Below are 26876 nucleotides of genomic sequence, written 5' to 3' on the forward strand. Positions count from 1 at the left end.
TTCTAGAAACGTTCGAGAACGGTTCTAGCAGCAAAAAAACAGCTAAATCCTAGCTTGGTTTCTGCTGTAATAGTGTAAGTCACTCTGTGAATCACACTATTATGACATTTCAGTGTATAGTGTGCGTGAACAGCGCCTTCAGATCACTGCTGTTTCTATAATGGCGATCGCCATTTTTTTTTTTTTTTCCTTGTCTTCCTTCCCTAAGCGCGTGCGTGTAGTGGGGCGGGCCAGCATGTCAGCCAATCCCAGACACACACACAGCTAAGTGGACTTTTAGCCAGAGAAGCAACGGCATGTGTGATAGGATGTCCATGTCACATGTCCCTGCATTATAAAACCGGACATCTTCCTCCAGGACGCCATTATCTCTTCTGCGTCTTTGGTGTCAGACATCACTGGCGCAGCTCCTATCGCCGATACTGCTGTATACGCTCCATACACAGCGTTAGACAGCTTAGGGAGAGCACTTTCTATCAGTCCTTTTAAGGGCTCAAACCGGCAGGGTCAGAGAGCCATAGGTGACAGGTCCTGAAAACAGCGACAGCGTCTGTGTAGCCAAGGTCAGGGATTTCGTCACTGCATTTCACCATTAGGAGGGAATAGAAAGGCAGGCTTCCATTCCTCTACCCATACCCACAATCCTGGCACTGTACCCTCCTGTCCTCTGCACACTCCAACTCATTATAACTAAGCCATTATACTAGCAAACACTCAGTGTACCTAGTGGCATCCTAAACGTGGCTATTGGACTTTGCTATAGTCCCACTAGTGCAAAGATATTTGCAGAGCACGTCTGCCTGCATTGCACACTCCAACTCATTATAACTAAGCCATTATACTAGCAAACAGTCAGTGTACCTAGTGGCATCCTAAACGTGGCTATTGTACTTTTGTGTAGTCACACTAGTGGAAAGATATTTGCAGCATGTCTGCCTGCATTGCACACTCCAACTTTTTTAAACTAAGCCATTATACTAGCAAACAGTCAGTGTACCTAGTGGCATCCTAAACGTGGCTATTGGACTTTTGTCTATTCACACTATTGTAAAGATATTTGCAGCACGTCTGCCTGCATTGCACACTCCAACTTTTTTTAACTAAGCCATTATACTAGCAAACAGTCAGTGTACCTAGTGGCATCCTAAACGTAGCTATTGGACTTTTGTCTATTCACACTATTGTAAAGATATTTGCAGCACGTCTGCCTGCATTGCACACTCCAACTTTTTGTAACTAAGCCATTATACTAGCAAACAGTCAGTGTACCTAGTGGCATCCTAAACGTGGCTATTGGACTTTTGTCTATTCACACTATTGTAAAGATATTTGCAGCACGTCTGCCTGCATTGCACACTCCAACTTTTTGTAACTAAGCCATTATACTAGCAAACAGTCAGTGTACCTAGTGGCATCCTAAACGTGGCTATTGGACTTTTGTCTATTCACACTATTGTAAAGATATTTGCAGCACGTCTGCCTGCATTGCACACTCCAACTTTTTTAACTAAGCCATTATACTAGCAAACAGTCAGTGTACCTAGTGGCATCCTAAACGTGGCTATTGGACTTTTGTCTATTCACACTATTGTAAAGATATTTGCAGCACGTCTGCCTGCATTGCACACTCCAACTTTTTTTAACTAAGCCATTATACTAGCAAACAGTCAGTGTACCTAGTGGCATCCTAAACGTGGCTATTGTACTTTTGTGTAGTCACACTAGTGGAAAGATATTTGCAGCATGTCTGCCTGCATTGCACACTCCAACTTTTTTAAACTAAGCCATTATACTAGCAAACAGTCAGTGTACCTAGTGGCATCCTAAACGTGGCTATTGTACTTTTGTGTAGTCACACTAGTGGAAAGATATTTGCAGCATGTCTGCCTGCATTGCACACTCCAACTTTTTTAAACTAAGCCATTATACTAGCAAACAGTCAGTGTACCTAGTGGCATCCTAAACGTGGCTATTGGACTTTTGTGTAGTCACACTAGTGGAAAGATATTTGCAGCATGTCTTCCTGCATTGCACACTCCAACTTTTTTAAACTAAGCCATTATACTAGCAAACAGTCAGTGTACCTAGTGGCATCCTAAACGTGGCTATTGGACTTTTGTCTATTCACACTATTGTAAAGATATTTGCAGCACGTCTGCCTGCATTGCACACTCCAACTTTTTTTAACTAAGCCATTATACTAGCAAACAGTCAGTGTACCTAGTGGCATCCTAAACGTGGCTATTGGACTTTTGTCTATTCACACTATTGTAAAGATATTTGCAGCACGTCTGCCTGCATTGCACACTCCAACTTTTTTTAACTAAGCCATTATACTAGCAAACAGTCAGTGTACCTAGTGGCATCCTAAATGTGGCTATTGGACTTTTGTCTATTCACACTATTGTAAAGATATTTGCAGCACGTCTGCCTGCATTGCACACTCCAACTTTTTTTAACTAAGCCATTATACTAGCAAACAGTCAGTGTACCTAGTGGCATCCTAAACGTGGCTATTGTACTTTTGTGTAGTCACACTAGTGGAAAGATATTTGCAGCATGTCTGCCTGCATTGCACACTCCAACTTTTTTAAACTAAGCCATTATACTAGCAAACAGTCAGTGTACCTAGTGGCATCCTAAACGTGGCTATTGTACTTTTGTGTAGTCACACTAGTGGAAAGATATTTGCAGCATGTCTGCCTGCATTGCACACTCCAACTTTTTTAAACTAAGCCATTATACTAGCAAAGTCAGTGTACCTAGTGGCATCCTAAACGTGGCTATTGGACTTTTGTCTATTCACACTATTGTAAAGATATTTGCAGCACGTCTGCCTGCATTGCACACTCCAACTTTTTTTAACTAAGCCATTATACTAGCAAACAGTCAGTGTACCTAGTGGCATCCTAAACGTGGCTATTGGACTTTTGTCTATTCACACTATTGTAAAGACATTTGCAGCACGTCTGCCTGCATTGCACACTCCAACTTTTTTTAACTAAGCCATTATACTAGCAAACAGTCAGTGTACCTAGTGGCATCCTAAACGTGGCTATTGGACTTTTGTCTAGTCACACTACTGCAAATCTATGTGCAGCACCTCTGCCTGCATTGCACACTCCAACTTTTTTTAACTAAGCCATTATACTAGCAAACAGTCAGTGTACCTAGTGGCATCCTAAACGTGGCTATTGGACTTTTGTCTAGTCACACTACTGCAAATCTATGTGCAGCACCTCTGCATGACACCCTCCTGCTCTGTTTTTAATAAGCTTTAATGATAGCAAAAAATACTGCCATTTAGTGGCATCATAGAACTGGCTGTTGTATTCCATTAGTGCCCCACTGGTGACAAGCTATTTATAGCACCTCTACATGACACCCTCCTGCTCTGTTTTAATAAGCTATAATGATAGCAAAAAATACTGCCATTTAGTGGCATCATAGAACTGGCTGTTGTATCCATTAGTGCCACACTGGTGACAAGCTATTTATAGCACCTCTACATGACACCCTCCTGCTCTGTTTTTAATAACCTATAATGATAGCAAAAAATACTGCAATTTAGTGGCATCATAGAACTGGCTGTTGTATTCCATTAGTGCCCCACTGGTGACAAGCTATTTATAGCACCTCTACATGACACCCTCCTGCTCTGTTTTTAATAAGCTATAATGATAGCAAAAAATACTGCCATTTAGTGGCATCATAGAACTGGCTGTTGTATTCCATTAGTGCCCCACTGGTGACAAGCTATTTCTAGCACCTCTGCATGACACCCTCCTGCTCTGTTTTTAATAAGCTATAATGATAGCAAAAAATGCTGCCATTTAGTGGCATCATAGAACTGGCTGTTGTATTCCATTAGTGCCCCACTGGTGACAAGCTATTTATAGCACCTCTACATGACACCCTCATGCACATTTTGCTACGCTAATGTTATAGCAAACTCATGGAATTCATTGCTGCATTTCATAATTCGGAGGGATAGAAAGTCAGGCTTCCTTTAGCTTTTCCTTCTGTTCATAGACAGCATCTCCAAGAGCAATTTCCCCTCCACGGCTAAGTATGGAGAGGCAGCTAGTGCGCATGCGTGTGCCGATTTACCCCAGCTGCAGCCTATTTACAGTGTTTCGCCTAGTGAGTATGCTCAGCCTGACTGTGTTATTCCTGACGCTAAGTCTTCATTTCGGGATACAGCGCATGCTCCCACACTAAGTGTGAAAAGCCTCTTTGCACAGGTGCTTGCATTCCGTGCCCGGTCTAAGTCCTGTTTTGTGCCTAGACACCATGCTAAAGCTGATAGTCTTTTTTCAGAGACTGTATTTCATGCTACTGAGCATGCTCAGGCACTTCCTGCATCAGAGACTAGGTCCGGTAATGAACTCTTTGGCCCTGCCCCTGATGTGGGGGTCCCATATAGACCACAGGGCATCAGGTGTCCTCCCAAATGGCTTGCAGAGGCCCACCCCTATGACTTGTCACCGCATTATTGATGGTCAGACGATGACTGGTGAGGTGTTTGGGTCATGGCAGCCATGAGGTCATCATTGAAGTTGCGGTTCCAAATAGGACGCAAGTTATGCCACTCATGATGTGTCACTCTACTTTTGTCTCCAGGAGGTTCATTGTGGTTCACCCTGGTTTGGGGCGGACCCAGGTTATAAAAGGGGCTGGAGCCAACAAGGAGGGGCGCATTCTTCTATTATGCTCCGAAAGAGCACACCTCCATGTGTTGAACCCATTGCGGCTTTAGGCCAGAGGTAGGCAGGGATAGGGTGTCGATGCAGGCCACCACCACAGTTGGTAACGCAGAACGGTTAAGACCAGCTCCTGTCCTACCAGTCCTGCTTGTTCATCCCAGTGGCATTAACAGGCCTGCTGCTGCTGATGCGCCTGCTGTCCACAGGTGTGCCCCTACGCACACGGTCAGCGTACTCAATGGCCCCTGTGTTGTTAACAGGGAGTTCCTGGGCTGGGTGGGCATGTGGACCCTGTGACGCTAACAGGGCTCACAGTCTCCAGATCCGAATGGCGTCTAACTCGGTTCAGGCTACTATTAGTTTCATAGCCACACAGCTCTGTATCCTCCACCAAACCTTCCAGTTGCCAACCTCTCCTTTTCCAACTGGGAGCACGGTGGACACTGACTGCTGATGGGGATATATACCTTTCTCTTTCTTTTCTTATTAATTTTCGTTATATAGCGGTAACATAGTATATACCACTTTATCCAAATCTGCCAGTCCCACTGGAACAGATGGTGTTTCTTCAGCAAATGTTACTGTTGCTTAACCACCAAATCCACGGACCAAAACTTTTTTCCCCTTTCCAACACACCTGTTCCCCTTTCCACCAGCATCTGTCCTTTTTCAACTCATTTTGGTATATGACCAAAAGTGCAACTCTGCAGGGACACCGTACTCAACGCCATCTCAGCACAGCAGCCATCCCTCGGTCCCTCCGATGTGGACAAGTAAAAGACCATTTCCTCCTATCCATGACAAAGCGTTGAGATTCACTCTGTGCAGCACTGGTGTTTAGTGGAAAAGTAGATCTAAGATTGCGTACCACATTCTGCAGATACTCCTGTATACGTGCGTCCATTTCTATGGCTGGAATTATTTCGCCAAATTTTGTCTTGTACCGGGGATCTAACAGTGTGGCAACCCAGTATTCAGGATTACTTCGAATTCGTACAATCCGAGGGTCATGTAGGTAGTGCAGCAAGAAGGCGCTCATGTGTCTTGTGCATCCAGGAGGACCAAGTCCTTGGTGTGTTGGTGGCAGAGAGGTGAGAATCGTGCCTCCTTCCTCTGCCCTCTCCCCACAACCTCACACAACCGAAATGTGAGCAAGCTCTCACTCATCTGCTGAGTCTTCCATGCCCATCGCCAGTTCGTCCTCCATTTCTTCATGGGCTCCTGCACTTTCATCAACACTTTTTGCTGATACTATGCGCCCTTGTTAATCCCTCTCCCTCACCATGAATGCCGCATAGGTGCCGCTGACCATCTGGACCTCGTAGATCTTGTTATCCCTTCCGCATATGACTCCTCCTGTACTTCCTCCCCTTCCTCTTGTCCCAACACCTGACTCCGAATAATAATTACAGTGTGCTCCATCATGTAGATGACCAGAATTGTCACGCTGAGAATGACATTGCCAGTGCTAAACATCTTCGTCGACATTTGTAAACTGTGTAGCAGGGTGCATAGGTCCTTGATCTGACACCACTCCAGCAGCGTGATCTGCACCACCTCTTGATCAAGTTATCCCAGGCTATATGTCATACCGTATTTCAGCAGGGCTCTGCGGTGCTGCCACACACGCTGCAACATGTGCAGATTCCAATTCCTGCGTGTCGGAACATCGCATTTCCGGCGTTTAACTGCCAGACCCTAAGACTTCCGGAGTGATGAAAGTTGTTGAGCTGCTGTGTGCGCACGATGGAAGTGAGCACATAGCGAGCGTGCCCGCTGCACAAGGCCATGTAGGCCGGGATGGTGTTTTAAAAATTGCTGGAGAATTCGGTTCAACACGTGAGCCATACAAGGCACGTGTGTCACATTGCCCTGACGATGGCCCGCAGCCAGGTTTGCATCATTGCCGCACACGGCTGTTAAGTCACCAACGGAGTCCGCTCCGTCAATTTGTACTCCGGTCGCCAGGTGACAACGTGTTCCTTTCATGAATAGTGCTGATGATGGGAGAGGAGTTGATGCCAGCGGCGCAGGTGGATGCAGGTTATGCTCACCCACTGGGCTGCATTACCTTGACAGATGCAGAATCTCTGGCTGAATGTAGCTGGTGGGTATCTCACAGATGAAATACCATCATTCAGCTACAACCAATGGGAAGACACCACACCCTTTTTTATGCCCATCCTGTCTGCAGACCACTGCCAGACATAGCTATGACCTCTGGTTACTTTTACCCCCAGTTCAGTTTTATGATTTTGTGTGCTTGTTACCTGACTACTTTTCCTGCTTGCTGTTTATGTACCTTGTTGGCCGATTCGCATTTCACCTCTGCTTGTTTTCTGATTAAGTCCTGGCCGTCCCATTCTGTTCCTGTTCCTCAATTAATGTTTTGACCCTGCCTGACTACTATTCTCTGGAACTGCAGCCTTCCACAGGTATTAATCACCTTAGGCCCTGTGCAATTCCTAATCCCTGTATAGGGGTTAAAGGGTTTCAGGATTCTAGGGGTCCTGCTTGGTGAGTGGCTTCCCTCTAGCCTATCATTAACAGCCCATCTGAGTGTGTGGATCAAGGAAGGCGTTACACCGTGCTCTCTGCAGAAGGCCATGTGGTCCAGGATAGTGCTTTAAAAATTGCTGGACAACCAGGTTCAACACGTGAACCACACAAGCCATGTGTGTCACATTGTCACAGCGAAGGGCCGCACCCATGTTTGCATCATTGTCGCACCCGGCCTTCCCTGGCTGCTGGTTGAGTGGAGACAACCATTGATGAAACTCGGTATCCAGAGCTAACCGTCCACAACTTCTCAGCGGTGTGACTCACATTTCCCATACATTTCAAAGTAAAACTTTGACCGCCTGATGGCATTGAGCTCTGCTGCCAGCATAGTAAGGAGGTGTGTGGTAATCCTTGTGCGCAGTTACAAGGAAGGGTGGCCTGACCACACAGGGTTTGCGCCAAGGTGGAGGACCCACACGAGGTTGAAGAGGCAGAAGCAGTGTATTAACTTATACATACAGAAGAAGGATTGAAACAACTCGTGGGGACGGCAAGACTTGGACAGCAGACCCTTCTCCATCTCTCACCATAGTTTGCCAGTGCCCAGTCAGTGACATGTAATGACCCTGTCTATGCTTACTGGTCCAAGTATCTGTGTTGAAATGCACCCTGTCGCACACAGAGTTTCTCAAGGAAGTGGTGATGTTGTGTGCGACATGCTGGTGTAGCGCGGGCATGCTGTTCTTGGAGAAGCAGTGGTGATTGGGCATCTTGTACTGGATCACAGCGACAGACATAAGGTCTTTAAAATCCTGTGTGTCCACTAGGCGGAAAGGCAGCATTTCGGTAGCCAACAGCTTACAGAGGGATAGAGTCAACCTCTTCGCTTTGTCATGGGTCGCAGGAAGTGGCCTTTTATTTGACCACATCTGAGGGACAGAGATCTGGCTGCTGTGTGTAGACGGTGTTGAGTAGGGTGTCCCTGGAAAAATGCAGGTTTGTGAGGAAAGTGCAGGCGGAGACATGATGTTGCCTTCATCCAACGTTGGTGCTATCGATGTCTGAGAGAGCTGTACACACTCACTTGTTTCCCCTTCCAAACCAACTGACGACCTACCAAGCAAACTGCCTGTTGCGGTTACAGTGGTGGAAGTTGTGGGTGGAAAAACCGGTGTGACAGCTGTCCCCACAGTCCTAGAAGATGACGAGCGCGCGGATGCAGTGGAAGGGGCAGGCGGTGGATGGTTCGCTCCACTAGGCCGCATTGCAGCACGGTGAGCTTCCCACCGGGCCATATGATATTTATTCATGTGACGATTCATGGAAGAAGTTGTCAAACTGCTGAGGTTTTAACCTCTACTAAGAGAACCATGACAAATTTTACAGATCACATAATTTGGGCGATCTTTTTCTATGTCAAAAAAGGACCAGGCTAGGCAAGGCTTAGAGGCCATGCGACCTGTTGATCCACCCCGAATAATGCTCAGAGGCAGAGTGGTGGCTGAGGATGCAGTTGCAGACGTGCGACCAGTGCTCCGACTCTGTCCAGGAAGGCGCAAGGTAACTTCGTCGTCGGTTGCATCCTCCTCCACCGCCTCTGTTGACCTCCTCGAGTTTCTGACTGTGGGTTGACAGTAGGTGGGATCTAGAACTTCATCATCAATTGTTGTGTTTGCACTCCCCTCCCCCTCAGAACGAGCCTCTTCTTGCCCTGACCGAATATTTAAGTTGTCATCCCAATCGGGTATCTGCGTCTCATCTTCATCAGTATGTTCCTCATTGTCTATAACCACAGGTGTTGGAAAGGCAGCATTTTGGTAGCCAACAGTTTGCAGATGCTGAAAGTCAACCTCCAAGCCATGTCATGCCCTTCTAAAAGCATGTAAAACACAGCGAGGGGACTCCAACCACAGTCTCCCTCGTTGCCACTAACTGGGCCACACACACCCCACTTGACTGGCATCGGTTGACCCCCCCTTTTGAAAAAGAAAAAGATGCTTGGCATGAAGCACTCTCAAAAATACGCGTGCCTTTCCCGTCCCCTGGCTGACCCAGGGGAAGAAAAGTCCTCTGAGAGCCATGACTTGTTCATCTTGGTTCTTTTAGAAACACAGCGAGGGGACTCCAACCACAGTCTCCCTCGTTGCCACTAATTGGGCCACACACACCCCACTTGACTGACATCGGTTGATGCCCCTTTTCAAAATGAAAAAGATGCTTTGCATGAAGCACTCTCAAAAATACGCGTGCCTTTCCCGTCCCCTGGCTGACCCAGGGGAAGAAAAGTCCTCTGAGAGCCATGACTTGTTCATTTTGGTTCTTTTAGAAACACAGCGAGGGGACTCCAACCACAGTCTCCCTTGTTGACACTAATTGGGCCACACACACCCCACTTGACTGACATCGGTTGATGCCCCTTTTCAAAATGAAAAAGATGCTTTGCATGAACCACTCTCAAAAATACGCGTGCCTTTCCCGTCCCCTGGCTGACCCAGGGGAAGAAAAGTCCTCTGAGAGCCATGACTTGTTCATCTTGGTTCTTTTAGAAACACAGTGAGGGGACTCCAACCACAGTCTCCCTCGTTGACACTAATTGGGCCACACACACCCCACTTGACTGGCATCAGTTGACCCCCATTTTCAAGATGAAAAAGATGCTTTGCATGAAGCACTCTCAAAAATACGCGTGCCTTTCCCGTCCCCTGGCTGACCCAGGGGAAGAAAAGTCCTCTGAGAGCCATGACTTGTTCATCTTGGTTCTTTTAGAAACACAGCGAGGGGACTCCAACCACAGTCTCCCTCGTTGACACTAATTGGGCCACACACACCCCACTTGACTGACATCGGTTGATGCCCCTTTTCAAAATGAAAAAGATGCTTTGCATGAAGCACTCTCAAAAATACGCGTGCCTTTCCCATCCCCTGGCTGACCCAGGGGAAGAAAAGTCCTCTGAGAGCCATGACTTGTTCATCTTGGTTCTTTTAGAAACACAGCGAGGGGACTCCAACCACAGTCTCCCTCGTTGACACTAATTGGGCCACACACACCCCACTTGACTGACATCGGTTGATGCCCCTTTTCAAAATGAAAAAGATGCTTTGCATGAAGCACTCTCAAAAATACGCGTGCCTTTCCCGTCCCCTGGCTGACCCAGGGGAAGAAAAGTCCTCTGAGAGCCATGACTTGTTCATCTTGGTTCTTTTAGAAACACAGCGAGGGGACTCCAACCACAGTCTCCCTCGTTGCGACTAACTGGGCCACACACACCCCACTTGACTGGCATCGGTTGAGCCCCCTTTTGAAAAAGAAAAAGATGCTTTGCATGAGGCACTCTCAAAAATACGCGTGCCTTTCCCGTCCCCTGGCTGACCCAGGGGAAGAAAAGTCCTCTGAGAGCCATGACTTGTTCATCTTGGTTCTTTTAGAAACACAGCGAGGGGACTCCAACCACAGTCTCCCTCGTTGACACTAATTGGGCCACACACACCCCACTTGACTGACATCGGTTGATGCCCCTTTTCAAAATGAAAAAGATGCTTTGCATGAAGCACTCTCAAAAATACGCGTGCCTTTCCCGTCCCCTGGCTGACCCAGGGGAAGAAAAGTCCTCTGAGAGCCATGTCCACATTGTCAGTGGACAGACACGTGTGCTTATCTGCCAGCAGACCCCCAGCAGCACTGAAGACAGGTTCCGAGAGAACGCTGGCTGCAGGACACGACAAGATCCCCAAGGCGTACGTGGCAAGCTCAGGCAATTTATCCAGATTGGAAGCCTAAAATGAGCAGGGCTCAAGTTGCACAATAATGGAATCGATGTTTCCTTGCATATACTCATATATCTGTGTGTCCTCCTCTTTTTTCTTGTCCAGCTGTTTTGTTTTCGCATGAGTATATGTCCTTGTCACTTTCCCATGTGTTTGAGTTGTTTGTCACCTTTTGGACACCTTTGAGGGTGTTTTCTAGGTGTTTTTCTGTGTTTGTGATTGCCTGCCATTGTTTCCTATGCAGTTCGAGTTCGGTTCGTCGAACGTTCGACGAGCCGAACTCGAACGGGACCTCCGTTCGGCGAACCGGCCTCGAGCCGAACCGGGACCGGTTCGCTCATCTCTACTGATTAGGCAATAATGGGTTGTGTCATTAATCAGCATTTGGTGAAGAAGTGGATAGCATGAAAGTTTGAGATAAAGGAGTCAACATTGGAAAAAATGAGTCTTTGCATAACCTTAATGTAGGGGCAGGCCATCCATTTTGGCAGCCCATGCAGCCGCTATGAGGCTCGTGATTTGGGAACCAATCCTTCTCCTTTCAAGCAATAATCACAATTTTAGCAGTATCCATATCTTTAGATTGAGTAATACATTGAATAGAATAGTGGATCAGGGAGCCTGTGCATGTGAGTCTTAAACGCCACACACTACAGGTGCGATGATGTCACTAAATCACACTTTCTTTGCTGAAGATTCAGTATGTACAATGCACAGACTAGAGCAATGTGCCAGGGGAAAGAGGAGAGGTGAGTAGTGTTTAGATTTGATTTTAATGTCAGTATTGTGGGGTCAAATTATCATGGATGGGAGTCTGGCAGGGTCCAATCATACTGAATGGGAGTCTGATGGGGGCCATCATGGTGAATGGAGGGATGGTGGGAGCCATCATACTGAATGTTTTTTTTTGTATGGGCCAATTATATTGAATTAAGTCAGGTGGATGCCAATCATACTGACTAAGTGAGTTTAAACGGGGTCTAATGGGGGTCAAAATATACTGAATAAGGACCTGGTTGGGGCCAATCATACTGAATGGGAGTTTGTGTGGGTCTGGTTAGGGCCATAATATTAAATTGTTATCTAGTAGGGACCAATGAGATTGAATGGGGGTCTCGTGGGGGCCAATTCTACTGAATGGGATCTGGTGGGAGCCAATCATACTGAGTAGGCAATAATACTTAGTCAGGTTTGTTGGAGCCATTAAACTGAACAGTGGGCTGATGGGGCCAATTAACCCCTTCACGACCTTGGACGGATCTATCCATCCAGGATCGTGTCCCGTCAAGCCCCGCCCCCTGCCACGGGCAGGCGGCGTGGATCGGCACACATATCAGCTGTTTTCAACAGCTGACATGTGTGCCTGCTAGCCGCAGGTGGAATCGCTTCCACCCGCGGCCATTAACCCCTTAAATCTTTTTGGCAGCAAGATTTAAATGCGCGCGGCCATGTTTTTTACTTACCGCCGCCCCCACCGGAAGTCACGTGTGTTATCACGTGACTATCGGTGGTTGCCATCGTAGCACAGGGTCATGTGATGACGCCTGCTGCTATGATGTTTCACTTTCGTTTTCCCTCGGCCGAGACCAGAGGGAAAACCAAAGTAACTGAATCTGCTGTTTACAGCTGTATCGCTGTGATCAGCAGATAGATAATAGCGATCGGATTGCTGATCGCTATAGCCCCCTAGGGGGACTAGTAAAATAAAAAAAAAAAGTAAAAAAAAAGTTTTAAAAAATAAAAAAAAAAAAAAACCTAAAAGTTCAAATCACCCCCCTTTCCCCCCATTGAAAATTAAAGGGTTAAAAAATAAATAAATATACACATATTTGGTATTGCCGCGTTCAGAAATGCCCGATCTATCAAAACATGCGCCACTTTTCTTGGACAAACTTGTGAATTTTTTTAACCCCTTAGATACAAGTAAACCTATACATGTTTGGTGTCTACAAACTCGCACCGACCTGAGGCATGACATATATATATATATCAGTTTTATCATATAGTGAACACGGTGAATAAAACATCCCAAAAACTATTGTGCGATCACACTTTTTTTGCAGTTTTTCCACACTTGGAATTTTTTTGCTGTTTTCCAGTACAATATATGGTAAAACCTATGGTTTCATTTAAAATTTCAACTCATCCCGCAAAAAACAAGTCCTCATATGGCAAGATTGACGGAATAATAAAAAAGTTACGGCTCTCGGAAGAAAAGGAGCAAAAAACAAAAACACAAAAACGGAAAGTGCCCGGGGGCTGAAGGGGTTAAAATGATTTGAGGTCTGGTGCGATCCAATCCTACTAAATGAGGGTCTGGTGGGGCCATTTATAATGATTAGGTCATTGCACTGAGCATGGTATGTGGGGCCATTATACTGAGTGGAGGGCTGGTGGAGGCAATTATACTGTGTGAGAGATTGGTGGGTGTTAATATTGAATGGGTTCTGAGTTTGGCTATAATACTGAGAGGGGGACTATGTGGGCCATTATACTGAGTGGGGGCTATTATACTGAGTGGGGGACAGGAGGGGGCTATTATACTGAATGGGAAGCTGTGATAATCATAATACTGTATGAAGGACTTTGGGGAATGTCAAGGCCCCCATGGGGAGTTGGGAACTTTGGGAACATTCTTTGTGCGGGTCCGCATTTTGTTTGAGGGGCTGTGGGCATCCCTATGCTCTGTGGGGGGCTGTAGTGCTAATCACACTGAGTGGAGAGGTGTGAGGATCATTATAATGAGTGGGGAACTGTGGGTGCCATCATACTGAGTGGAGGCATAGTGGGCACTCATTCTATGTGTGAGGCTGTGGTGGCCTTAATACTGTGTGGAGGGCTATGGACATTCTTATGTTTAGTGGTGGGCTATAGTAGTGGGGGACTGTGGACACCATCATACTTTGTGGCTCCCTCATACTGTGTGTGGACCCTGATCCTGGAGGATTGTATGAACTCTCAGTTTGTGTGAGGGGCTGTTGAGGCCCTCATACTATGTGAGGGGCTATAGGGGCCCTCATACTGAGTAAAGGGCTGTGGGAGCAATAATACATTGTGGAGTCCAAGACAATGTGTGTGGGGCAGGAACTATTGGGATATCATACTGTACGGGGGGCACTTTAGGGGATCATGCTATGGGGACATTATGCTGTGTACTAACATGCTGTGGCACTGTGGGGACATCTTACTTTGCTGGAGGCACTGTGGACTCATTACATTTTATATTGTTCATGTGGGGTGAAACTGTGTGGGTTGAAGAGATTCACTGTGGGGAAACAATACATAGTGTGTGTGGTTAGGGGCATTTTTGGAATCATCATACAGCTTAAAAAGGTATTATTGGTGAAAACACTAAGAGGCTTCTGTAGAGACATAATTACTATGTATGTGGCACAATACATGTCCATCTCCTCCCTGAATACGTCACTGCCTTAATGTATTTGTCAATAAAAGTTTAAAAAAGCTTAAATTGTACTACAGTAACCATAGAGATATCTAACTAAAAAAAACTTAAAGGAAACTTGTCACCAGATTTGGCAACTTTAAGCTGCGGCCAACCCCAGTGGGCTCTTATATACAGCATTTTAACATCCTGTATATAAGAGCCCAGGCCACTATGTAGAACATAAAAATCATGTTATAATACTCATCTAAGGTGCGGTGCAGACTGATCGGATGGATATCTCTGTTCTCTGGTACCGGCGCCTCCTCTTTCAGCCATCTTTGTCCTCCTTCTTCTGAAGCAAGGATGCATAACGCATCCTACATCATGCACACTATCCAGCATTGAGGTCCTGCGCAGGCGCACTGCAATACTTTGATCTGCCCTGCTCAGGGCAGATTAAAGTGTGCCTGCGTAGGACCTCAATGGCGGCCTGGGCTCTTATATACAACATGTTAGAATATATGGTGACTGCAGCTTATAGTTGCCAAATCTGGTGACAGGTTCCCTTTAAACACTTTGCAAAAAAACAAAATTCGTGTCTGGCTAATGCCGGAGGGGAATGCAAATCACAGCAATGTGATCAATAAGCATCCATTTTATATTGTATTTTGCCGAAGTGCCATGAATATCTATGATAGAAATACCCCTTTTACATTATAGAGAGTAAGTGCTTGACTCTTATTAGCCTTAAAAACTTTTAAATTCAGAAGAAAAGATAATTACTTTAACTGTTCCTATAAATACTAGACAGGAAGAATCAAAATAAAATTGTTAGTAAAATTTCTAATGAGCATTTTTTTATATGTTTCGCAGAAAACTTTATTTTATTCTCCCTTGAGATATTAAAAACCAACTTTGAATGTAGCAAAGAATAGTAATTGTGGGAAATGAATGAATGAATGAATGAATGAATGAATGAAAGGTATGTTTAACAAGTTTTCTCGTACAGATTTCAGTGTACAAGACGTACCTCCATTTTTCACCCAGTTTTGGGGGAAAAAAGTGCGTCTTACCGGAAAATGTTTTTTTTCTTTTAAAGATTTGTCTGCGAGCCAGATGCAGCCATCAAAAGAGCCACATCTGGCTCACGAGCCATAGGTACCCGACTCCTACTTTACGCGATGTGATGGAGGGACATGTAATAGTTTCTTCACCAGTAAAGGTACAAATGTAAATCAGCCAAAGGTTATTTATGCTACAGATTTGAGAAACATTTTAATAAGTAAGTAGTATGTCCTTTATTGAGGTTATTTCTCTGCAGAAACCTTATTGATTAGACTTACAAAGATCAGCCTCAAGATCTGGTGCTCATCTGCATCTGGACCCACAATTTGCAATTGGCAACATAAGGCCGGAGTTCTACTTGCGTATGACACACGCGAGTCTCGGATCACCCACACGGCCGCACACTTTCTTGGCAGGAGCGGGTCAGCTGCATGTATTTCTATGCAGCTGAGAAGCTCGAGTCCGGAGAGTGTGCACCCGTGTAAGGCTTCTGCCACACTCACGTGAAATTCACGCACGTGCCGAGAGACACGTATTTTCCATGCGTGTTGCGTGCAGGTAAGTACGTGTCTCTGGTACGTGCGTGACACGTGTGTTCTACGTGTGCTATCCGCGATAGCACACGTAGAACCGGTAATTATCATACTCACCTGGTCCTTCCTGCTGTCCGCGCTGCTGTCCGTGGTGCTGATCCTCGGTCTCCAGCCCTCCCGTCTCCCCGCTGCTGCTGCTGCCAGGCAGTGAAGTGAATATTCAATGAGAATAATGAGCGGCGGTCGGCAGCAAGAAGCAGCAGCGGCAGAGACAGGAGGGCAGGAGAAGGTGAGTTAATGTTTTTTGTTTTTTTCACTGACATGTGTGTTTTCTCCAGCGCGTGTCACACGGGACCGCATCCACACTACACCCGTGTGGTACGGGTGCGGGCCGTGTGACACCCGTGCTGCGGGAGAAATCACTGACATGTCAGCGCTTTGAAAAACGCACACACGTACAAACGCACACGGACACACGTTCCGTGTGGTTTTACGTGTGTGTGCCTGCTACAATAGGGTAGCATTGGTTAACGTGTCTCCGTGCCGCCGGTACGTGTAAAAAATGACAAACACGTGCCGGCAGCACGGATGTGTGTCGCAAGCCTAAAACTCATGCGTGTCATACGCAAGTAGAACTCCGGCCTAAGTCAGAGGCTTAACACCAGTTTTCTGTTGTGGATTCTCCTGCAAAAGCACTGCAGATTATTAATGTGAACATTTTTGTATTCTTTCTATCCATACTCATTTTCACTATTACTTTGTGCTATGAATATAGTACACCGCATTAGAAGCCACTGGTCTGAAAATTATCATTTTATTACTAAATAGCACTAATCAAGAAGGTCAGGTTGCAAAGGGTAATTGTATTTGGTAAGGAATATTCTTAGAAAAGAAATTAAATATCTGATCTCAATGAAAGAAATAACTGTGATAGCCTAATCAAAATAATAACATCTTGTTCTCTGATGGAAAAAATGCCCAAAGGAGCAGAGTTATAATAAAACGTTCACTTTTTCTTCTCTTATTTTTTCTTATATTGTAAAAACTCATTTAAAAGTATCTACTGACCTCTGCTGGTACATTCCTTTATTTACAGCTACTGCATCAATAATGGAAAATACCTAAAAAATAAAATAATTAAAATTATATGGCTGAATGATTAGAATTAGTTATAATTAAATAAATATATTTTACAATATTTTTTTCCAAAGATAAGCAATGTGCTTTTTAGGTTAACAATGCAGCCACTTTAATTATTTCATGACAAATGACGTAAACTTACATTATATGTCGAGTAGAGTTGAGCGAGTAGCTAACTATTCATACTCGCTATACTCATAATGAGTACTGTCTAATACTCGCGTATTCATTCCAAATAGCGTGTGCAATGCAAGTCAATGGAGGAAAAACTCCCAATATAACGAGTAACCAGAATGCTGTACTATTTGCTACACGCACGAATAGTGTGGCATTCGGGTTACTTGTTACATTGCGAGTTTTCCCCATTGGCTTGCATTGCACATGCTATTTGTAATGAGTACACAAGTATTAGATAGTACTTTTTTTGAGTATCACGAGTGCGAATAGCTAAGTACTCGCTCAACTCTAATGTTGAGTCATTTCCTTTGATGCGGGCTCGCATCTTCCCCTGCACATAATGGCTGAGTGAATCAGCCGTCATGTGCCTCTAAAAGCTACAGGTGAATTTGAGATCCGCCCGCTGCTGCTAACCTGTTAAATCTCATTGTCAATCTCTGACAGCAAGATTTAACATGCACTCACAGGGATTGTGCGTCATTCCCCGCTCTCATCGGCGCAATCCTTGACATGAAATGTCATGACAGCCAGGGGTCAACTGATGACACCTTTGTCTGTCATTATGATCCTTCTGGGGTCTGCTCATAGGATATCCTGATTTCAGCACTGCTCTTTAAAGCACAAGTGATGGGACAAATGTAACTTCAATCTCCTAAGGGAATAGTATATACAATAAAAAGTGAAAAAAAAGTTTTAGAATTCTGTAAAAAATAAAAAAAACAAACGTTTTGCCTCAGTAAAAATAAAACATCAAAAAAATAGACATATTTGATATTGCTGCATTCAGAAATGTCCGATCTGTCAAAATATAAAATTAATTAATCTAATTGGTAAACAGCATAATGAAAATAAAATGAAAATTGAAAGAATTATATTTTTTTTGGCCGCTGCCACATTACAATAAAATGCAATGATAGGCAATCAAAATATTATCATCCCCAAAAAAGGTATCAATAAAAACTTCAGCCTAGAGCACAAAAAAGTAAGCCAACACACAGCCCCAGATCCTGAAAAATAAAAGCATCTCTAATAATCGCAACAAAAGCAAAAACAAATGTTCTGATAAATTTCAGATTTTTTTTCACCACTTAAATAAAAAAAAATAAAAAGCTATACATGTTTGGTATCTACATACTCGTACTGACCTGGATAATCAAACTGGCAAGTTAGTGTTACTAAATATTAAACATGGAGAATAAAAAAATCCAAAACAATTGTGAATTTACAGGTTTTTTTGCACTTGGAATTTGTTTTGCAATTTTCCAGTACATTTTATCATGGTAAAATGGTAGGATCATTCAAAAGTACAACCCGTACCGCAAAACAAACAAACCCTTATACAACTATAATGACTGAAAATTAAAAAAGTTATGGCTCTTGAAAAAAGGGGAAGAAAAATCGAAAATGAAAAACGTATAATGACCATGGCGTAAAGGGGTTAACTAGCGCCAGGACACGATACAAATAGTTTGACCCAACCATTTTCTTACATGTTCTTTCTTCTTTACTCATTACATTATAAAATAATTTTCTTGGCGGTTTTAGAAGTTCATGCTAGTAGAGAAATTGGAATGTGAGCCATACAAAGGCAGAGATCAGTCTGAGGAGGCTCAATTCTGCTTTGAGAACACAGAAATATCTTGGTGCTGTATACATGAATGTAAAAGTAAAAGAACAAGAAAAAATAGATAAGGAACAATAAATGTGTTAGAAAATGCGATAAAAATAGATTCAAATTTCTAAGCTGTTTATTTTCAAACCTCTAGAAGTTTTTGGACTTTTTTTCCTGAAACAGCTCAATTTTCTTTCATCCATTCTTAGGCCGGCTTCTCACTTGCGATTTTCTCGCAGTAGTGCAATGCGAAAAACTCTCGCATTGCACTCGGACACGTTATTCAATGATTCAACTCTCATCTGCGATTTTTTTTCTCACTCCAAATCAGACTGAGAAAAAAATTGCAGCATGCTGCAATTTGGAGAGCTTCTCCGCGAGTCTCTTCAATGATTCTCTATAGGAGCGGGTAAATAATCGGATGTCACACAGATGGCACTCACACCATCCTAGTGACATTCGATTTTCTAAATACATTTATCGCATGTTTCACAAAACACTGGAAATGAGTGAGGTCTCACAATGTCGGTCAATTATAGAGATTGACCGACATTGTGAGACCTCACTCATTTCCAGTGTTTTGAGAAACATGCGATTAATGTCAGTCAGTCTCTCCCTCTCGGTCTCTATTCTCTCTGTCGGTCGGTCTGTCGGTCAGTCTCTCTGTCTGTCCGTCTCTCTCTCTCTCTGTCCATGTTGGTCTATCCCTTCCCCCCCTCTCTCATACTCACCGATCCCCGATCACCGGCGTGGCGCTGCACGGCGTTCACACTGCTCCGGCGGATTCTCCTCTTTTGAAAAAGCCGGCCGCTCATTATTCAATCTCGTATTCCCTGCTTTCCCCACCCACCAGTGCCTATGATTGGTTGCAGTCAGACACACCCCCACGATGAGTGACAGCTGTCTCACTGCAACCAATCACAGCTGCCGGTGGGCGGGTCTATATCATGTAGTTAAAAAAATAAATAAATAATTAAAAAAATGGCATGCGGTTCCTCCCAATTTTAATACAAGCCAGGGTAAAGCCACACGGCTGCAAGCTGGTATTCTCAGGATGGTGAGCCCCATGTTATGGGGAGCCCCCCACCCTAACAATATCAGCCAGCAGCCGCCCGGAATAGCCGCATCCATTAGATGCGACTGTCACGGGACTGTACTCGACCATCCCGAATTGCCCTGGTGTGGTGGCAATCGAGATAGGCTGCCACTAAGTCCTAGATTAATCATGGCAGGCATCTCCCTGAGATATCTTCCATGATTAACCTGTAAGATAAAGAAAATAAAGACATACATCAAAAAATCCTTTATTTGAAATAAATGACAAAAAAATCCTTTTTCACCACTTTATTAAACCCCCAAATACCCCTCCAGGTCCGACGTAATCCACAGAGGTCCCTCGATGCTGTTAGCTCTGCTACATCGGAAGCTGACAGAGAGCGATCACAGACAACGACCACACTCTCTGTGAGTTCCCCGCAGGAACTGAAGTGAGTCGCGCTATCAGCGATGACATCACTCAGGTTACCCGCGGCCACAGATCTCAGCAGGAGGACTTCTGCTGTGGCCGCGGGTAACCTCAGTGATGGCACCGCTGATAGCGCGGCTCACTGTGGTCACTCAGGGGATTTCCGGTCACCGGTGAGACCTTCACCGGTGACTGAAAATCAGGCCATGCCACACAGACAGAGCCACGAGATGACAAAGAAGTCGGGTGACGTTCATCTGATTTCATTCTGATCGTGCGGCTCTGTCTGTGTCTGCTGTCAGCGGCTATTAAGCTCTGCTACATGGCTCTGTCTGTGGCTGCTGTCAGCGGCCATGTAGCAGAGCTGAATGGCAGATGACAGCTGCTGAGAAAAAAAAGGATCACACACGGATCACTCACGCATTACACACGCTCTGCTAGCCTGGAAACAATTAAAAAAAGCATCACACTTGCATTGCACACTGACCTAATGTGAACTAAAATCGGCCGAGTTTTTTTCAGGCAACTCGGACCGATTTTACACGCATAGGTGTGTTTCCAGCCTTAGACGCAAGTGATAAAATTTAGAATTCCTGCAACTGCTGCTAGGGGATCTATCAAAGACAAATATATACAGCTTCTGTTAAAGGACCACTCCCTTCCACCTTGAATGCACTTTAAAAATTGCCAGTTCCTTAGAAAACAAGCATTAAACTATAGAATTAAAAATCCTTCTGTTTTTAAGAATGGAGAAAATTTATAATAAAAGGTAAATTGCAATATTGCTTATTTTTAAAAGCACATTGCAGTTTTACCCATTTATCAAGATGAACCAATCACTTTAAATGCCGTAAGATGCTAAATTTCCCATAGTGTTTAATGTATAAATGTGAAATGTACATAATTAGATGAATAACCTAAAAGGGCTGTCCAATACTTTTACATAGATGACCCATAGGACATTAGTATAAGGAGAGTTGGGTCCAATACTTGGCACCCCCACCAATCAGCTATCACCTCCAGTGGGGACCACATGTAAACAGTATACTGATTACTGGATACTGCAGGTCAGCTCTTACTCTCTTTAACTGGACATTCACCAAGAGTTATCTTGAAAGTAGTTGTCATGATTCTGATGTTCCATTCCCTTTGTTAGTCATGTGTGGTGTGGGAGAGGTCTGTTCTTTTAAGTCTCATTTCAGGGTATGGCTTTGCTTTATCTGGGAGCCAATCCACCCGGAACACTGCCAGTGATAGTTCCTGTTTAGCAGTGCCCATCTCTGGTTCCTGTAAGTGACTAACCTGATCTTGTACCGCTTCCTAGTTCGTCATACCCCATCCCGTCTCTCCCTCTACTCCATCTTGACTCCCTGCCTCCCTGACTTTCGACTTGTTCCTTACCCCGACTTCGCTCTCCTATGTACCTGACTTGTCCTCTTGGCTACCGACTTCAGCTTGCATTCTGACCCTGGCTCTGCTCTCTTCCTGGTACTTTACGTGACTTCCTCATTTATTGACTCTTGGTTCGCACACTGACTTTGACTTCTCTCTCTCCCTCCATTACCGACTTGATCTCCCAGCTCCTGACCCCTGGCTTGTTTGACTTCCTTGCAGATCTCCTCCACTAGGGTATCTAGCAACTCCTAGTGGTCTAGCATCTCATTACACCTGGGTGCTTGGCATCATATTAGTTATCCAAGACTTTTATATTTTTATCATATGGGGCTAAGAACGTCAAGGCAGGTAGTTGCTAAATGCCTGCCTTTTATGACCAGCGCTGATCTCTGCCAGCTCAGAGTAGTCTCAAACTGCGCTTGCTGGTGATTCTGTGGTTTCTGTTGACTTCATGTTTACAGGCCAGCTTATTTTCCACTCTGCTCTGCCAAGGAAGCATCACTGCTGATGTCATGCTTATCCCCACTTCCCTAGTTGTCAGTCCGCATTATGTCAGTAGTGATGCCTCATTGATAGAGGACATCAGAAGAGGAAAAGCTTCTGTGTTGCTATGAGGTCGTGTAAAATAGCAGAATCGCCTGCTGGAGCAGTCCGTGACTGCTCTGGGGTGGCCGAGAATGGTGTTAGGTAGAACAGGCAGGTATTTAGCAGCTGCCTACCTATAAGATCTTAGCCCCACATAAAAAAAATAAAAAAGTCCCAGATAACCATTCAGAAAATAATACATAGATATATTTTGAGCAGGTATTTAGTAATTATGATTAATATTTTTTTCAGTGCTTTCAAGAGTGTTATGTAAATACTTTAACAAGTTAATTCAATAAACTATTTAATTTTTGCAGAATTGTACAATTGTGATAAATAAAAAGAAAATCTCTTCAACCTTATATTGTTAACAAATCAAAAGCGATAAAATGGAAAATTAAACAACTGGAATTCCTGAAATCTGAGATTGCACAGACTTTCAGTGTGGGGAGCCTTATTGGATTAGTAGCAAAGAAAAAAAGTAATTTTGAGCCACTAATTAATTTTTTTAAAAATTAAGAGACCACTGCAAAATTGTCAGTTTTTCTGATTTTTCTCTTCATAGGTATATTTTTCAGTAAAATATAAATTGTTCTTTTTTCTATAAACTACTGACAACATGTCTCTGAATTTCCAAGCAATACATTTTGTATTTTTTTTCTGAAAATGAGAAATGGTCAAAATAACAAAAAAATGCATTATTTCAGACCTCCAAATCATGCAAAGAAAACAAGTTCATTATCACTTAGAAACAATAATACTATTGATGTTTTAACACAGGAAGAGTTCAGAAATCAATATTTTGTGGAATAACCATGATTTTTAATCACAGCTTTCATGCTTCTTGGCATGCTTTCCACCAATCTTTCACACTACTTTTGAGTGACTTTATGCAAACCTTTAAGCAGTTCTTTGATGGTTTGTGATTATCCATCTTCCTTTTGATTACATTCCAAAGGTTTTCCATGGGGTTCAGGTCTGGAGATTGGGCTGGCCAAGACAGGGTTTTGATGTGGTGGTCCTTCAGCCACACATTGATTGACCTAGGTGTGGCATGGCACATTGTCCTGCTGGAAAAAAACAGTCCTCAGAGTTGGGGAACATTGCCTGAGCAGAAGGAAGCAGCTGTTTTTCGAGGATAACATTGTATGCGGCTTGATTCATACTTCCTTTGCAAAGTTTAATCTGCCCAATTCCAGCCCAATCTCCAGACCTGAACCCCATTGAAAACCTCTGGAATGTAATCAAGAGGAAGATGGTTAGTCACAAGCCATCAAATAAAAAAGAACTGCTTAAATTTTTGCGCCAGGAGTGGCATAAGGTCACCCAAAAGTAGTGTGAAAGACTGGTGGAAAGCATGCCAAGACGCATGAAAGCTGTGATTAAAAATCATGCTTATTCCAGAAAATATTGATTTCTGAACTCTTCCTAAGTTAAAACATTCTTAGTATTGTTGTTTCTAAGTTATTATGAACTTGTTTTCTTTGTATTATTTGAGGTCTGAAAGCAACGCATTTTTCTGTTATTTTGACCATTTCTCATTTTCAGAAAATAAATACAAAATGTATTGCTTGGAAATTCAGACACATGTAGTTTATAGAATAAAAGAACAATTTATATTTTACTCAAAAATACACTTATAAATAGAAAATTCAGAAAAACTGACAATTTTGCAGTGGTCTCTTAATTTTTTCCAAAGCTGTGTATATACAGTACAGACCAAAAGATTGGACACACCTCATTCAAAGAGTTTTCTTTATTTTCATGACTCTAAAAAATTGTAGATTCACATTGAAGACATCAAAATTATGAATGAAAACATGTGGAATGAAATACTTAAAAAAGTGTGAAACAACTGAAAATATCTCATATATTCTAGGTTCTTCAAAGTAGCCACCTTTTGATTACTGCTTTGCACACTCTTGGCATTCTCTTGATGAGCTTCCAGAGGTAGTTACCAGAAATGGTCTTCCAACAGTCTTGAAGGAGTTCCCAGAGAAGCTTAGTACTTGATGGCCCTTTTGCCTTCACTCTGCGGTCCAGCTCACCCCAAACCTCTCGATTGGGTTCAGGTCTGGTGACTTTGGTGCCAGGTCATCTGGCGTAGCACCCCATCACTCTCCTTCTTAGTCAAATAGTCCTTACACAGCCTAGAGGTGTGTTTGGGGTCATTGTCCTGTTGAAAAATAAATGATGGTCCAACTAAACGCAAACCGGATGGAATAGCATGCTGCTGCAAGATGCTGTGGTAGAAATGCTGGTTTAGTATGCCTTCAATTTTAAATATATCCCCAACAGTGTCACCAGCAAAGCACCCCTACACCATCATACCTCCTCCTCCATGCTTCACGGTGGGAACCAGGCATGTAGAGTACATCCGTTCACCTTTTCTACAAAGACACGGTGGTTGGATCCAAAGATCTCAGACCAAAGCACAGATTTCCTCTAATGTCCATTCCTTGTGTTCTTTAGCCCAAAGAAGTCTCTTCTGCTTGTTGCCTGTCCTTAGCATTGGTTTCCTAGCAGCTATTTTACCATGAAGGCCTGCTGCACAAAGTCTCCTCTTAATAGATATTCTAGAGATGAGATATCCAAACTTTTGGTCTGTACTGTATATATATATACAGTGCCTACAAGTAGTATTCAACCCCCTGCAGATTTAGCAGGTTTACACATTCAGAATTAACTTGGCATTGTGACATTTGGACTGTAGATCAGCCTGGAAGTGTGAAATGCACTGCAGCAAAAAAGAATGTTATTTTTTTTTTTTATTTTTTTTTTAAACTGTGAAAAGTTTATTCAGAGGGTCATTTATTATTCAACCCCTCAAACCACAAGAATTCTGTTTGGTTCCCCTAAAGTATTAAGAAGTATTTCAGGCACAAAGAACAATGAGCTTCACATGTTTGGATTAATTATCTCTTTTTCCAGCCTTTTCTGACTAATTAAGACCCTCCCCAAACTTGTGAACAGCACTCATACTTGGTCAACATGGGAAAGACAAAGGAGCATTCCAAGGCCATCAGAGACAAGATCGTGGAGGGTCACAAGGCTGGCAAGGGGTACAAAACCCTTTCCAAGGAGTTGGGCCTACCTGTCTCCACTGTTGGGAGCATCATCGGGAAGTGGAAGGCTTATGGAACTACTGTTAGCCTTCCACGGCCTGGACAGCCTTTGAAAGTTTCCACCCGTGCCGAGGCCAGGCTTGTCCGAAGAGTCAAGGCTAACCCAAGGACAACAAGGAAGGAGCTCAGGGAAGATCTCATGGCAGTGGGGACATTGGTTTCAGTCAATACCATAAGTAACGTACTCCACCGCAATGGTCTCTGTTCCAGATGAGCCCGTAAGGTACCTTTACTTTCAAAGCGTCATGTCAAGGCTCGTCTACAGTTTGCTCATGATCACTTGGAGGACTCTGAGACAGACTGGTTCAAGGTTCTCTGGTCTAATGAGACCAAGATCGAGATCTTTGGTGCCAACCACACATGTGACGTTTGGAGACTGGATGGCACTGCATATGACCCCAAGAATACCATCCCTACAGTCAAGCATGGTGGTGGCAGCATCATGCTGTGGGGCTGTTTCTCAGCCAACGGGCCTGGCCATCTGGTCCGCATCTATGGGAAGATGGATAGCACGGCCTACCTGGAGATTTTGACCAAGAACCTCCGCTCCTCCATCAAGGATCTTAAGATGGGTCGTCATTTCATCTTCCAACAAGACAACGACCCAAAGCACATAGCCAAGAAAACCAAGGCCTGGTTCAAGAGGGAAAAAATCAAGGTGTTGCAGTGGCCTAGTCAGTCTCCTGACCTTAACCCAATTGAAAACTTGTGGAAGGAGCTCAAGATTAAAGTCCACATGAGACACCCAAAGAACCTAGATAACTTGGAGAAGATCTGCATGGAGGAGTGGGCCAAGATAACTCCAGAGACCTGTGCCGGCCTGATCAGGTCTTATAAAAGACAATTATAAGCTGTAATTGCAAATAAGGGTTATTCCACAAAATATTAAACCTAGGGGTTGAATAATAATTGACCCAGACTTTTATGTTGAAAATTTATTAAAATTTAACTGAGCAACATAACTTGTTGGTTTGTAAGATTTATGCATCTGTTAATAAATCCTGCTCTTGTTTGAAGTTTGCAGGCTCTAACTTATTTGCATCTTATCAAACCTGCTAAATCTGCAGGGGGTTGAACACTACTTGTAGGCACTGTATGTGTATATATATATATATATATATATATATATATATATATATATATATATATATATACATATATATACAGTATATCTATATATATATATCTATATATATATATATATATATATATATATATATAGATAGATATATTTATATATATATATATATATATATATATATATATATATATACTGTATATATATATATATACTCTTTTTTTTTTTTTTTTTTTTAAGATATCATGGTTAGGATTCTAGCTTTAATCAGAGGTTGGTTTACTCAGTATTGGACCCCTGTGGAGGAACAATATGTGGACCACTTGCTGCTTAATAGCTAATA

The sequence above is a fragment of the Anomaloglossus baeobatrachus genome, chromosome 6 (assembly GCF_048569485.1).
Source record: "Anomaloglossus baeobatrachus isolate aAnoBae1 chromosome 6, aAnoBae1.hap1, whole genome shotgun sequence".
In the NCBI taxonomy this organism is placed as follows: domain Eukaryota; kingdom Metazoa; phylum Chordata; class Amphibia; order Anura; family Aromobatidae; genus Anomaloglossus; species Anomaloglossus baeobatrachus.